Source organism: Lissotriton vulgaris, chromosome 4_1 (assembly GCF_964263255.1).
Source record: "Lissotriton vulgaris chromosome 4_1, aLisVul1.2, whole genome shotgun sequence".
NCBI classification, from domain to species: domain Eukaryota; kingdom Metazoa; phylum Chordata; class Amphibia; order Caudata; family Salamandridae; genus Lissotriton; species Lissotriton vulgaris.
The window spans coordinates 1469282490-1469298495 of NC_141691.1; the positions used below are offsets into that span (position 1 = coordinate 1469282490).

The window sequence follows — 16006 nt, forward strand, 5'->3', positions numbered from 1 at the left end:
GGGCAGGCCACCCTTCCGACGTTCGCCCGGGTCCGTCCCAGGGCCACCAATTTCTACTCAGTGATGGTATCCGAGTTCGGGGCTCCGGGTCTTTCAGGGGGAAAGGTAGAGCCGTGGCCGACCAGCTTTTCTTCTTGTCCTTTTTTTCACACCTCAGTCGCCATTTTGAGGAGCGTCTTCGTTTTGTTTCGGTTTGAGACGGATCGGTGCTCCAGCTTCGAATAGCTACCAATCGGCTCCGTTGGTGGATCTTCGTGTGCCCCTCGATGTCCCTTGTCAGAGCCCCAGCTTTTCCGGGGTCGTCGCGGGGTTTTCAGCACCGATATTCAGGATATTTGTGGGGATCGGGCGCGGAGCTCCGAGCTCACGCCGCCATTCCCTCCGGCGTCCAAGCCACGCCCCCTCCTGAACCCCTGATGCTAACCTCCAGAAACAGCATGGGTCCTAAGTAGGAAAGCTGGATAGAAGACTTTGAAGACTTCATGAGGGGCTCACAAGTCAGTGATCCCGACCAACAACTCTTCACTTTGCGAAATTTGGTGGGCAAGGACGTCGCACAAATCATCAAAGAACTACCCCTGGCCAATGCTGCGTCATACACAGTCATAAGGGAAACCTTAAATAAAAAGTTTCTCCACAAGCGAAACCTGGACTATGAACGCTACATCTTCAATCTCGCGTTTTAAGAGCGAGATGAGTCCATGGGCGACTTCATTTCTCACCTCAAGTGGTTGGCCCGCTATTGTGAATTTGACAATTTTAACACTGAAGATGCATTGAAGATGCACTTCGTTTACGAATCATTGAGGGGTGCCAATCAAAGTCACTATGCGGCCGGCTGCCGAAGAAGCACTACTCGCTTGATGACATTGAGGAGCTCACACAAATAAATGACCAAGCGGAAGAGCATGCGAAAAAGATGGAAGCTAGCAAGACAGAGAAGAGAGAACAAGCCTTCTGAATACATTCTCAAACAGACTCAAGACGTCGACCGGATCATCGAAAACCTGAAAAATTCACAAATTTGCCCCGCAGCAGAAACAGGAGCAGTAACACTCGGAAACAACCTCTGCAGTGCTATCATTGTGGCCAGGACTATCCTCACATGGGCCCCTGCCCAGCCATCGGACCACATTGCCACAGATGCGTGAAGGACAATCACTTCGAAGCAGCGTGTCAAACCCGTCGCAAGGAAGCCGGGCGGACCAAGCGAAGCACAGGATCATGTCACCACGTGAGGGCAGTACAAGGGAGAGGAGACCGATCAACGAGCTCGTCGAGATCCAGCACCCGGTCGCAAGGTTTATATCGATCCCGATGATCAACCTCAAGAGAATCGTCCGCCCTCACTGCCATATCACAAGACAGTGACCTAGGTAGCGGACCCCGACTGACTGAAGAAGTACCCCCGGCTACACATTCGAATGGGAGATCACTCTGCAAAGTTTGTCTTAGATACTGGAGCGTCACTTAACTATATATGCCCGACAGAGTACAAGAAGAGGAACCCAAAGCCTAAGTTAGAACCAGTCGCAGTGCATGTCTACACGTAGATGTCCAAAGAACCGCTGCAGTGCTTGGGACAATTTCGTACAACTTTGACCTGCAAAGACAGGACAGTTCATGTGCAAATTTACGTAATAGAAGGCCCTGAAGCAGCTGACTGCCTCCTCAGCCTACCAACGTCTGAACGTCTGAAACTAGTAGAGATTCTATATAGAGTTGATGACTCATCTGATATCATCAGCAAGTTCCCAAAGCTATTTTCTGGTCTAGGAAAACAAGCTCATTTCAAGGTCTGATTGCACATTAATGAACAGGTGGCGCCTGTGGCTCAGCACATAGGAAAGTAACATTCCATCTCCAACAAGCAGTGGATGACGAACTCCAAAACCTGCTGAGAGCGGACATCATAGAAAGGTCAACAGGGCCTACTCCATGGGTGTCGCCGGTAGTAGTCGTGCCCAAACGAGGACAAGAAAATAGAGTACGCTTGTGTGTGGACATGCGAGCCCCGAAAACAGCCATCGAACGGGATCCAGGACCGCATATCAGCGACATGATCACTCATCTCAATGGTGCAACAGTCTTCTCGAAGCTGGACCTCAACAAGGGGTACCACCAGCTCCAACTTCACAAGAAGTTTAGGTACATCACCACATTCACCACACACCAAGGGCTCTTCAGATACAAGCGCCTCAATTTTGGAATCTCTTCGGCAGCTGAGATCTTTCAAGAGGCCGTATGGCACCTAATCCAGCACATCCCGAACTCATTTAATTACAGCAACGACATCCTAGTGTTTGGTGAAACCCGCAAGGATCACGACAAAGCACTTGATCATGTATGTCATGCCCTTCTCAATGCGAATCTCACGCTCAAACAAGACAAATGTGAGTTCCACAAGTAAACCCTAAAATTGTATAGTCACATCTTCTCCAAAGATGGTATGAGACCCTATCGTGAAAAAGTCTTGGCACTATCTGATATGCCACAACCCCAAGATGTCAGTGACGTTCGATCTTTTCTAGGCAAGGCTAGCTACTGTGCCCATTACATCAAAGACTACACAGCCATCAGCTATTGCTGCGAGAACTCACGAGACAAGGCCAAAGTTTCCACTGGTCAGCCAAGTGCTTGCACACTTTCAACAAAATCAAAACAGCTGTGAGCTCTGCCATCAACCTAGCTTACTTTAACCCTAGGAGAAAGACTGAGATCACAGTAGACTCTAGCCCTTTCTGACTTGATGCCGTTCTAGCTCAGTATGATGATGAAGGAGAACAATGCCACATTGTGGCATATGCCTGTCGCAGCCTCATTGACACGAAGAAAGCCTATTCACAGCCTGAAAAGGAAAGCCTGGTGGTTGTGTGGGCATGTTAGCATTTCCATCGGTTTGTCTATGGGAAGCACTTCACTCTCATCACTAACCACCAGGCCCTAATAACTATCTTCGGAAACCCCTGATCCAAGATGCCTCCACGGATTGAGCTGTGGGGGATTCGCCATCAAGACTACACAAACACCATCATTCACAAACCCAGGAAGGCGGAAAACCCGGTGGACTATATATTGCGACATCCCCAAGCCTTGACGGGGACATGCGGCTGGCTAGCCGAAGAATATCACCACTTTGTTATTGATCAGGCACGACCACCTACTGTCTCACTGGACGCCATTATAGAAGCCACTGTCAAAGATGGCATGCTCCAAAACATCATGCAGCGAATCCGCACAGACTCTTGAAGACATCTGGAGGACCCGCAGAACAATGACACCATCGACATGCAAGAACTCATATCATTCAGACACGTCAAGGATGATCTCACAATCAGCGCCAATGGATTACTACTGAGAGACAGGAGAATTGTCATTCCCCAACAATTGAGACAAGGAACTTTCAACCTAGCACATGAAGGTCACAGAGGTGTAGTGGCCACGAAGAAAGCAATGCGAGAGCGAGTCTGGTTCCGATCCCTCAACCAGATGGTAGAAACCAAATCCAAGACTGCTCGCAATGTCAACTAGTAGGGCAAGACGAACCACACTCCCCACTGCAAATGTCTGACCTCCCAGATAGCGTGTGGTAGCAAGTAGCTGTTGACTTCTTCGGTCCGCTGAAGTCTGGGAAATACATCATCGTCATCATGGATGAATATTCCCGAATCCCCATTGTGCAAAAAATATCATCCACCAGAGCAACCACCGTCATGCCCGTCATCGACGAAGTGTTTGCGGCATGGGGAATTCCCACTGTAGTGAAGACAGATAATGGGCCACCGTTCAACGGGCATGAATTTGCAGAGTTCGCGAGTCACATGAACTTCAAACACAGAAAGACGACTCCCTTGTGGCCCCAGGCCAATAAGATGGTTGAACGATTCATGGCTACCATAAAGAAAATGATACAACAAGCTGAACTGACTCAATGCGTCGTCCAACCAGCGCTCAATGAAGTACTACAAGCGTACAGGACGATGCCAAATAGCACCACCAACAGATGCCCCGCCACTCTGATGCTCGAAAGAACCCCTTGCACCAGTATACCAACTGCAGATGTTGCCATGCAGTTCAGGTCCCCGACCTCGGACTATGATACCCTAATGAATCTTGACAGGACCAAGAAAGCAAAGATGAAAGAGTATGCTGATAACTGTCTCCATGCCAGGACATCCGAAAAGGACAACAAGAAACGTGACACACTTCCAGAAATGCAATCCGGTAGTGTACACTTGAGCAGAAGGACCTGACTGGGACACAGAAGAATCAAGTCAAGAGGTGGACGATCAAGAAGAACCCCGAGGTGTGGTGAGTGCAAATGAGGTAGCAGAGGGACGCCTCTCTCGCCAACCACGGAGAAATATCTGGAGACCCACCCAGCTCATTGAGGAACTCTAAGGAAATAAACCTGGGACACTCAAAATAAAAAAGGGGGAGATGTTGTATCGCCGTGCCTGACCCGACTGTGACGTCAGGGTCAGGCATGGCCGGAAGCTGACCGGGAGGAGTGGAGCCAGAGAGGGTCTGGCTGTAAAAGGACGTGTTTGACCCCAGCTGTTGCCCGCGTCTCATTTCATGGGCGGGATCCGAAAGTAGCCTCTGATTTTTGTTGCAGGTGATTGCTTTTCTGAATTGTCTGTATTTATACTTATATTGTATTTTTATGTTTGACATTTTTCACTTTCTTTATATAGCCAGGCGATGGTGCAGTTTTCCTGATATGATTTTTTTGTGCTGCGAAAATATTTCTGGTAATAAAAAATGTTTTATGGAATCATAATAGCCCTGAGAAGAATGAAATAAATGCTGATGTATAGACCTTCCATACTGCTGTGAGTCCTACCCCACTTTGCCAAACTCCTGATGGTCATGGATGTATCGGATTGGACATGAGCAATTTCACACAAGTATGTGGCCTGTCTGGTTCTGGTGTATTGTGGACATTTGCTGATTCCCCGTGGTTATAGCGTCACTGCACGCCAATTCCTGCCTTGAGCGTGTGCAATACTGATAGCCCATCTTACTTGGGACAGCGGCAAACAAAAACCTCCCATCCACAGGGTAGTACAGACCCTGCTGGCCTGGGGGCTGGTGGTTAAGCAATCACAATACCTATCTTACAGGGCCCTAAGCTGGACTCCCTGATGGTCAGAACATTGGGTAGGTTTGACTGATGAAGAGTAGGGAAAATTAACTACTCATTCTGTAAAGGTATTCTGCAAAGCCCAACTCAAGGTAACCACAGTCTAACTGCCTAAATACGCATGTCTGACGCCCACAAGACACACTGTCATCCTTGAATGGCTGTCCTATTCTACACACTGGGTGCTGACCTACTCCATATGAACTGCCTATGTCTGGCAATACAGCCTTTTTAGGAAGGTTCACTGACATGGTGACACTGTAACCAAGAGCAAGCATGTGCTCCACCCGGAGGTGTGCCTTGTGGGTCTACTGTTGTGTTCAAAAGGCATAAGGCTGGTGTTAATATTTTCCAGTGCACAATAGCTATAACGGGAAAAGTGGCACCCCCTCCTACTGGCAACATTTTCCACAAATTGGCCGCAATCCTTTGCATTCCGTTTTCAACCACCGCTGGGTCTATAGGGACCTCTGACCACACTGACACATGGGGATCATTCTCTTTGAAGTCGCCACAGACTGTACTGATAGTTCCATGTAGAACCAATGTTATGCTTTAGTATATAGTGATCCCTCATTTAAGTTTAAAAGGAGGGCACATGGAAAATGGGTGCTAATGGCGTCTTCAAGAATGTCTCTCCATTGAGGATTTCTTTTTTATTATCACTGTAAGAAAGAGCCTCTTTTGACATGGTTAGCACCCACTTTTTGCATTGTATCTGATTCAAATTTTGATTGAAAGTGTGCTGGGTTCCTGCCAACCAGATCCCGAGCACCAGTGTTCCTTCCCTAAGCTGTATGATTTTTCCACAATTGGCAAACTCTTTGGGATCCCCTTGTAAGTCCCTAGTAGATAGTACCCCTGGTCCCTAGGACATTGGACCTAAAAAGAGTCCTTAAGGCTTTGAACACAAACTGTGCCACCCTAAGGGACTCATCACCAAGCTCATGCATACTGGCATTGCAGCCTGTGTGTCTTGGTACAGAGAAAACACAACCCTGTGTGTCGTGCCATCAAAACATTGCATGTGGTATAGGTAAGTCACCCCTAGGGCAGGCCTCACAGCCATAAGGCAGGATGTACTATACCCATGTGAGAGCATATCTGCAAGAGTGGCTATGCCCCGTGATATCTAAGTTTACCCTTAGATATTACAGTCGCACAGGGAAGCCATAACAAGTACATGGGCTGGAACTCGTCAATACAACTTCCTCAGATACATGATGGCTTCACTGTACCCTAAGGTGTGTGGTACCAAACACCTCGTCTTAATAAACCCACACTGATGCTATTGTTGGATGTATTAATAAATGCACACAGAGGGTGCCTTGGAGGTGCCCCCTGAAAACCTACTGACTACTTGTGTGTTGACTGACTGGTCTCAACCGGACTGTTTTTGGCCTCCAGGGGTGAGAGCCTTCACTCTCAGAGTCTGGGAACAAAGCCTGCTCTGGCAGAGGTGTTAACTCCTCGTCCAAGTAGGAACTGCCTTCAAGGGTGGGAAGCTTCATGCGACCCAGGCCTCTCTAGCTAGTGGAAGATGCCAACTCCCCCGTCCTGTCTCCACTCGTTGGTGGGAGGAAAGGCAGGAACATTAGTTAGGTTAGGAGGTGTGCCCACATCTAGCCAGCACCACCCAAAAGATATGACAGCTGATGTGGACCCACACTTTTTAGAATCCTCCATCTTGTGTTGGAGAGAATTAGCCTATTTGGGTGTGGGTTATGTCCACTTTTCACAGGAAGTGGTCATATAGAAGGTGTAGTCACCCTAAAGGTAGGGCTCTCATTGGCTACTACCTGGTAATCCCCTTAACAGCTCCTAAATTGAGTATTTAGGGGGCGCCCCTCAACCCTGAACTTCAGATTCGACAGACCTAAAGAGGAAGAGGGCAAAGAATATCTGCTGAACCTGAGAACTGAGTGCCTCCAGCAGAGTTTTGGCACAAACCCCTGCCTGCTGCTTCAAGACTCGACAATCGAGGTGAACTGTCTCGTCCTGCTGCTGTGGGACCTCTAAGAACCCCAGAGAACTACCAGCCTTCGCAAACTGCTAAAGAAGTCCCTTGGAGTAGAGGAGCTCTGGAAAGTCAGATCTATCTACCCGCCGAGTGTGGGGGCACCATGACCAACCGGAGTCGTGCAATGCCAATCCCTGGGGTACCAGACTCCCTGCAACCAAGACCGAAATTGAAGAATATAATTTTGACTCCAACTGTACCAGAGCGCAGCAGCTGCTGTGGAACATCAAGACCCCTGAGACTCACTTCGAGAGTGGCCCAGTAGTCCTGAATTTTCCCCTGCCAGCTGTTGACTCCTGACCCCGAGGAGCAACTTTACGTACTGGGGTCGGCCAACCTACCTGCTCTGCACTCAGCCCACCTTGCCTGGGTAACGAGAAACCATCTGTGCTCCCTTGTCCCAAAGGCCCTTGAGACCCTAGTCCCTTCTGGGAGCTCTCAGACTTGCCCGCAAGTCCCCTTGTGCAGCCTGTCTTTAGAGGGCCCGCCTTCCCTGTAATGCCAGCGGAATTCGGGACACACACGTCGAACTGTTGGTAGAACATTGGACCTTGGCTTCCTGCTACTTCAAACCTGAAATGTGAACTGTACAACTATCTGTGCTGTGTACTTTACCTACCTGCTTTTTCCACCCATTGGATTGTTTTGTGCCTAATTACGCCTAACTTTGAACTATTTCATCATCTTTGAACATTTCTAAGAAATACAGAATTTACCTTTGAGCAAATCTCTTAGTTCAAAAATATATATATGAAAAGAACTGTTATTTTTTTCTAAATTGGTCTTGGATTTATTCTTTGTGTCTCGTTTATTGCCTTTGTGAGTACAACAAATGCTTAGCACTACCCTCTGATAAGCCTAACTGCTCGACTACACTACCGCAAAAGAGAGTGTTAGAATTATGTACTTTAGCCTTTGTAAACCAATTGGGTGACCCAATGGACTCTCTACAGTGTACTACGTTTTAGTACACTATATAGCGAGCCAGCCAGCTTCCCACAGCCACTGTGTGGATGATACGTATACGCCTGTAATAATTTAGATCACAGTGTGTCTGAAAATAATAAAAGTTAATTTTGAGGCATTGATGGCAAATGTGGGGGTACCAAATGATGCTGCCTTGTGTAGGGCTCGTTCACCTTCTATGAAATCGTCTCCACAGCCTAGAGTAGGCACCCTTCAACGACCCAATGTACTGAGATCTGGGAGAATTGCAGCGGCGCAGTGCAGGGGGACATCCTTAACGAGGCATGCATTTGGGCCACCTTGCTGCTCATCACAGTGCGATTTTCAATCAGTAGATGCACAAGAGAGGCTTTTTACAAACCAACCTATCAAGTGATATGAATGAAGAATTGAAGAATGACTATGGTTTTGTGGAGTGAACGACACCTAGCCGGACAGTGCCGGTGAAGGCACTTTGCGTGGTACAGAGCGCTCTACTGTATGGTGTTGTGATGCCAGAAGAATGGGCCCATTGTGCGATGGCTTCCCTGCTGCTCTTGGAGGCTCGTGGTTGTTGCTTCACTGGGCAGCGCACAACGGCAGAAAAGCTCTTCTTGTTTCACTGCTCTGATGATCACTTAAGAGCTCTTGTCTTCTTTTTGCAGAGTCAGGCGGGTGCAAGGAGCATCAGACTGCGCCAACTGAGAAGAAGGGTGGAGACAGAAGGTAAGCTTTAATATGTGCGAGTGTGCATGCTCAGGTGTGCCTGTGTGTGTAGGTAGGCATCTTATGGAAGGGTTTAAGTGTAAGGCTTCTTCAGAGTTAAAGGCCGTCATCCGTCCTTGTCGCTGACTATAATGTTCCTCCATGTGAACCTTTCATCAGGCCAGAGTTAATGTGGCCACAGAGGATTGTGTGTCAGAATATCGTGTAGACACACATATTGTGTCCTAAATGTTGTGTACCAGACATCATCGCATTGCGTGTAGATATTCTGTTTCTGAATTCAGCGGTGATATTTTTGTAAATGAAATTGAGACTCCATATTTAAATCAGACTATGTCCTAAAAACAGGATTGCGGTGCTGCAGCACACAGCGATGCACAGAAGAATCAAGGCCAGAGCTAAAAGAGATGACAGAAGTACAGTAGGCCACTGAGCTGAAACACACATTTTGTTCCAAACATGTAAGGTGCATATAGAACTTATCTGTGGTGGGCACAGGACTACAGAACCCTTTACCTCTACGCTTCGTCTGAGGTCAGCAGTAGTGAGAATGTGTTGTGATCTGGTGGGGTCACGGGTGATTTCTGTGCCCTTTCAGTGGGTCGCAGATCATCCTCTCAGTGGCCTTTCTGTATCTGAGCAAAGGGCCTTAGGTGCCTGGGTACTTTCCATGGTCAGCAGTACACTCTGCTTTAAACAGGTCACTTTCAGATGCCCTAAACAACGCCCTCAAAGTCCCAGAAACCCAGGTAGGGGGCGTCCATGCGAGCACATTCAGCATCTGTTTGTTCTAAATGGACTTATTGGGGAATTTATTATTAATTCATCGTTATGTGGCTAAGTAGGCTGATACATTATTGAAGCACCAGAAGAGGGTGAAGATCCTAAAGGAAAATGGCAAACACCACAGTTGTGTGGGGGCACAGGGTGGGGTTAAATGTCCTGGCAGTAGGGAGTGTAAAAGAAGGGGGAATTTTCAGGAGAAAAGATAAGGGAGCAGGCTGTGCTGTTTGAGCACAAAACACAGCCGAGTGTTAAGAAAGGACAGTGAAAGAGATAGCAGATGAAAGCAAAATCACCCCGGCCTGTAGCTGAGAGAGGGTGGCACAGTGTCCACTAACACAATGGACTAGAGCAGCGGTTCTTAGCCTTTTGACTTTAGTGGAGCCCCCCTCTAAATCATCACTGGAATACGGGAACCCCCATTGAGTCAGTATTAGAACCTGGATCCCCGATCTACTCAATTTCTATGATTTGAACCTCAAAACAATACAGAAAAATACAAAAGCAAGTATACACCAAGCAAATGCTCAAATATTGATTTGTTTTGTCTAATTCAGAATCAAATATAGAACAAGTTTCCACATTTTCAATTTTTTGTCTTTATTTGTATATACCTTTTAATGTTAATTTATTATTTTGAATATTTCATTTTGTAAAATAGTCGTGGCCCCCCCTTAATAAAATGTAAAATGTAAATTGATACTTGTATAGCGCACTACTCACCCGCAAGGGTCTCAAGGCGCTTGTACGAATGCCGCTGTGGAACCCATCCTGGCTTTCCCTGTGAGGCGTCCACTCCTGGGCACCTCCAAGGTGGATGCCAGGCATCCTTAGCGTTGTGGGGGCCGTTGTGGAGATTAAGCAAGCTATTGCCCAGAGTTGCAGAGTGGGACTCCATGATTGGAATAGGCGCCAAGGCAAGAATTATCAGGTCCATGGAATTTTTGAGCCCAAGACCTTCCGAGGCAGGGAATTGAACCCTGGTCCAGGGCTAGACCTCTGCATCAGGGTCTGCCGCTCTAACCATTGAGCCACACTTCTCCACACCTTAATAGGGCTCACAGACCTGCTGAGGTCCTCGGACCACAGGTTAAAAACCACTGGATTCGAGAACTGTTTGCCGTGAATTTGTTTGACACCATAAACGGTATACATGATGCAGTGTTCTTGCAGAATCCATTGTGGCCTCGTGAAGAGGGCTTTGGGCCGCAGGCCTATCTTGTGATCCATGTAAAGCGAGGCTTCAGACAAGACTGCCATAGATGAGAGACGCAAGAAGGACAATGTGCCTGCTTCATCCTCCAGGGCATTATTAGAGATGGAAGCAGGTCGAAATGCAATGTGATTATATACGTATACAGGGCTCAAAGAAGTGGCTCAGTCATCAAGCCCTCCTACTGACAGCGGAGGCATCAACCTGGACAGCACGCTGGCTCTGCAGGAGTGGAGTGCGTAGAAATGTGGGTAGATTAGTTAAGCCTGGTTGTCCTTTCTTATTGACAGTTTCTGTGCTCCATTTATATCTTTGCCAATAGTATTATTATACTTTTGCACAGTTTCAGACATGAGCATCCCAGCTGCTAGGCAATCTTTCCCGAAGGTGCACCTCACTCCTGACTTCAGCATGTCACCCCCCTGCGAGAAGCCACATTACACTGTGTGCAGCAAACATTATGTTCCCACATGACACACCCATCTTGCCATGACCATTTGAAGAGAACATCTTTTTGCCTCAGGTGCCAAGATGGCGCCTCTAGTTAAAGCTGCTGCAAGTTCAAAACTCAGCAAGACCATCTCATTTTTTGATCTTTCCACACTTAGTAAATTGAATAAAACTTAATGAGGTAATGGTCCCTCTTCTTCTGCACAGTACATGAAGTTCTTATTATCCAGTGCACCACCCCTGTCTATGTTAAATCATCGCCAGGCATCTGATGGTCAGTTGTACTGAAAGTTGCCCAGAGTTCCAATGCAGACACTAATTCTCAGCTACCAGTGTCCCTGTCCACTGGCTTAAAGAGTGAGTCCAAATGGTGACGGAGGCCTGACTCACCTGCTTGTTGCAGAAGAAAAACCCGACAAACAGTGATCAGTACCAGAGCTCGAAGTTTCCTTTAGTGTGGGTAGTTTCAGATTATCATCAACGATCACCTCAGTGCATCAGGCAGCGTCGCTAGCAGTAATGTATAAACAGGGCCGGCCTTAGGCATGTGCAAGCTGTGCACCTGCACAGGGCCGCCAAACTCCAGGGGCCGCCACGCCAATATATATCCTTAATATTATAATCCTCTGAGGATGGATACGGCCCCTGGCAAGGATTTGGTGGCCTCCGGCTCTGTTCCACTTCCAAACCCCCTCTTCACTGGCCTTCGTGCCTCTTCCGGGGCCTCCTATTCCAGGGCCCTCTTCCGGGCCCCCTACCTACGCTCCCTGCCCAGGGCCGCCATGAGCCTAGAGCCGCCCCTGGTATAAAAGGCTTGTCAATATGGAATGCCTCTACAAGGGTAATGCAAAATAGCCATAGCTGCAATGCCTTTGGCACCAAGGTAATAACTTTTGTAAAAAGTCTTGACAATACCATGATTTATTACTCAAATATCAGCTTTAAATATATGTTGGAATCTCAGCCATTTTTCTCCAAATGTCAGCTTATGAGTTCTGAAAAGCAACATATTTTTGTGTCAACTATACAGTCTAAATTTCACCTTTCGTGGCGTCACTTCCGGTCGTGACGTCACTTCCGGTGACAGCGTCCCCTCACTTCCTTTTTTTACGACTTGTGCCCTGGGTATACGTATATGAATTCAACTAAGTTAAAGCTTCTCATTTAACAGTCCGGGCAGCACGGAGGAGAGCTACTTGCAGGTATCTGGCGATCGACCAGTAGCTCACGAGCTACTCGTTGGAGAAGCCTGAAAGGACCCAAATTATATCAGCAGATTGTCTGAGGAATGATTTAATTAATTTAGTTTGAGGTAAATAAAACAGTAAGTAAATTATATATATTTTTTCTTTTTGGTAATTCACAAACTACGTCAAGAGCACGAGGATTTATTTAGGCATTGCGTGCTCTCGTACACGCCATTGGCCTTATTCAAATTTTTGTTACTGGGTAGAGAAAAAAGTGATATATCAGAAAACGAATTCTGTTCATTGGTGCAGGCCGAGGTTGGAATTGTCATCATGTCAAAGGTAACACCGATGTTTGCGCCAGATGCTTACATTTCTTCGTAAGGGACAGTGCTTTACGTACGGAGTACCGGCACTTTTTTATTTTTCTCAAGAGAAATGCAATACTTTTAATTGGAGAGTACCGGTACTACTTAGAAACAAGCAGGTACTTAGTACGGAGTACCAGCACTTTTTTATTTTGAGAGGGAGAGTACCAGCACTTTTCAAGATAAGTGCAATACTTTTAATTGGAGAGTACCGGCACTCCTTAGAAAGAAGCAGGTATTCTGGTACGGAGTACCTGCACTTCTATTTCTCCATTTCAGGCACTGATAAGGGAACACAAGGTTATTTCTGCCTGTGCTGAGTCAACCTTCTCATATTTTTAAAAGCTGCTAAATTATTAATATGGACTTCTTAAGTATAATTATCATGAGAGAGCAAATTGTGTGTCCCAGAAGTGATTGTTGCAAGCTCTAATGTAACCAGCAGATAACGAGGAAAATCGATCTAACATTTTCTGAAGAACTATCTGTTTTCGCATATAATCCGTTTAGTAGACTGTAAATGTAGCAACATGCAAAAAAACATAGGTTATTTATCTATAACTCCGATTTATTTTATGTCGTCTACTCACCACACCCCGTGTACAGGTGCCAACCTCAGTATGCGTTCAGGACAGCCGCGCCTGTCTATGGAGAACATTGGGTTAATCGCTATGTGTCTTTTTGTCTCAAGTGGCTTTGCGATAGCTCCAAAGATGCAATGTTTGCCAGTCGCCGTAGAAAGGTGCTTGCGTGGTCGCTAGATGGCAGTATATCAAAAGCTTTAGCTAGCAAATTGCGTTTCTTCTATTGCGGGCTATGAGCTGTGGAACCCTGAGCGTGGCCTAGGGACGCTGGTAAAGCGTCACCGTCACGCACACAACAGTGTAACGCGAGAGTCCACGATGCTGGGAACCCCACGGTGTACAGCCAGACTGTGTGTTCTGTGTAATGAAGGTGGGTGCGAATCCCACGCTGTACAGCCAGGCTTTGTGTACCGTGTAATGATGGGGTGAATGAATCCCATGGTGTACCGCCAGACTTTGTGTTCTGTGAAATGAAGGTGAATATGAAAATAGGTAAAATATGATGGGGCAAAAGCATAATACACTGGTAAAGAATCACCGTTGGCATTTCTTCCACTCACATGTTTTAACCTGAGTAGATCCAGTCTTTCACGTTACTGCTTCAAACAACATTTCACCCTTCGCTGTTTAACTAAGATTGTTTTGTGTGGCAGTCTTGGCATACGTTGACCTATCTGTGACATGTTCAATAATTAAACCAGTTAGTTATGTCAATAAATGCATTGTTCAGTTGAACTCAATTAACCTTAAAAGAACACCAAGCTGTTATATCGTGCAGTATTACCTCCAAGAGCCAAAACTGGTATAAAAGATCAGAACACAAAATAGATACGGCAGTGCAGTCTACATCTAGAAACTTTGGAGCAAAACAAGAGAAAACAGGGGTACCCGCAGGGGCGGTGGTTCCTCCATAGTGGCGGAGGAGTGTCACCCCACTGGTCAGCCATTCGGCGAAAAATAAAATGATAATAAAACAATATTATAATTTTATTTTCTGCTGACTGACTGAGCCAGGGATTCTTGGGTGGGGCGGGGATGGGCACTGTAAAGTGCGCATGCCGTCTTAGGCTGGCCAACCAGACATGAGCACTTAGGTTTTTCCAACCCTGCTGTGTTGACAGTCGGGTTGGAGAAAAGCTGCAGGCTCCCTGTGCCTGAGCGAGCATCAGACCAGCCCGTCAAGCTAATCCCCACGCTGCTCTCATGCTAGATATAGCATGAGAACATCGTCTAGATTGGGTGGGGAGCTTGTGCTTTGTGTCCCAGTGACTGCCAGGAGGAGCGAAGCACTGAGGCAGCCGTCGGCAGCAGGACAGGTAAAGAAAAAATAATATATTATTCCCCTAATCCCCTACCACCTGTAATGGCCGGATTTTCTGCTTAGATGGGATCAGCCCCTAGGGGCCCCTCTAACCCAGCCAGAACGTAACCACATCCCTCCTCAGGACCATCTATCCAGGCACCTGGGTACCTACCTGAGGATGGGGAACTCGCAATATACAAGCTCATATTATCAGAAACACCACTAAATCTATAGGGATACTAAGAATACTCACTGATTACTAAGGATATCCATGCCCTACACCACACTCATACCTTATAGTCTCGCGGCCACTCAGACCCAGACTAATCTACCCTGGGGCAGATATGACACACAATCCGGCGTGTCTACACACGTGGGTCTGCAGCCCCAGTGCTCTCATTTTCCAAACGGTCTACAATCCGGCAGACCTCCACGCTGGTAATCCCCCCCAGCGCTCTCACTTACACACGGCCCGCAATCTGGCAGACCTCCACGCTGGTATCCTCCCCAGCGTTCTCATTAACGCCGTATATCAACGACGACCACTTTCCTATGAACACCTATGGGAACGATTTCTCATTTGTCTACTTGGGATAAAACTATGATAATGAAAATTAGTACGGTTTCCAAATGGTATGATGTACCTTCTGTTATTGGCATCAAAGGTCCACTCGCTCCCTATTTGTTTGATCACTACTTACCTGATCGGGATTTCACATCCGTTCATGCAAACAACTTTCAACTAGGAACACTATTTACCGTGATTGAACAAGAATACAAGGCACATGTCAGTTCACTAAGAACTAGGGCTGCTTTATTTTAACAATATAAACACATACACAGATCTGTATTATAATGGACACATCCACATGTAACTGACAAAGACTATAGATAGAACACACCGCTGCAAAGAAAAGGATTAGCAATACAATAGCCTAGGGAATAAAGACAAGATTAAGATGTAAGTGTAAAGTAAACTAATATGACAGGACCGATATCACCTGATTAGTGTGAAGTCTTGTTCTAGCTGTCATCTGGGTTCCTCTCTCGTCTGTGCCTTGGCTCATCTCAGACTCTCTCTCTCTCCTGCACTCTTGGATACACCTCTGCGCTGATCACTTTGCACTGGATTTCTCTCCCCCACGGACTCTCTCCACCTTCCAGCTTCAGCCTAATGGTTTCTGCCGCTCTGATACTCGTTCGCTCCACTAGCTTGTTCACTCTGTTTTAAATGTCTCTGTGCCAATGTCCAATTAACTCCAGCTGCTCCCACAGGTTAAT

At 46.9% G+C, this 16006-nt stretch overlaps 1 protein-coding gene across 1 annotated transcript in view; it reads left to right on the plus strand.

The window, feature by feature from the left end:
- MAPRE2 (microtubule associated protein RP/EB family member 2) overlaps nucleotides 1-16006 on the plus strand; it is an 859854-nt gene that overhangs the window by 213404 nt on the left and 630444 nt on the right. Inside the window, exon 3 of the mRNA XM_086965723.1 lies at nucleotides 8777-8837. The gene's annotated coding sequence lies outside the window, so the exon portion shown is untranslated. The remainder of the gene's footprint in view (nucleotides 1-8776; nucleotides 8838-16006) is intronic.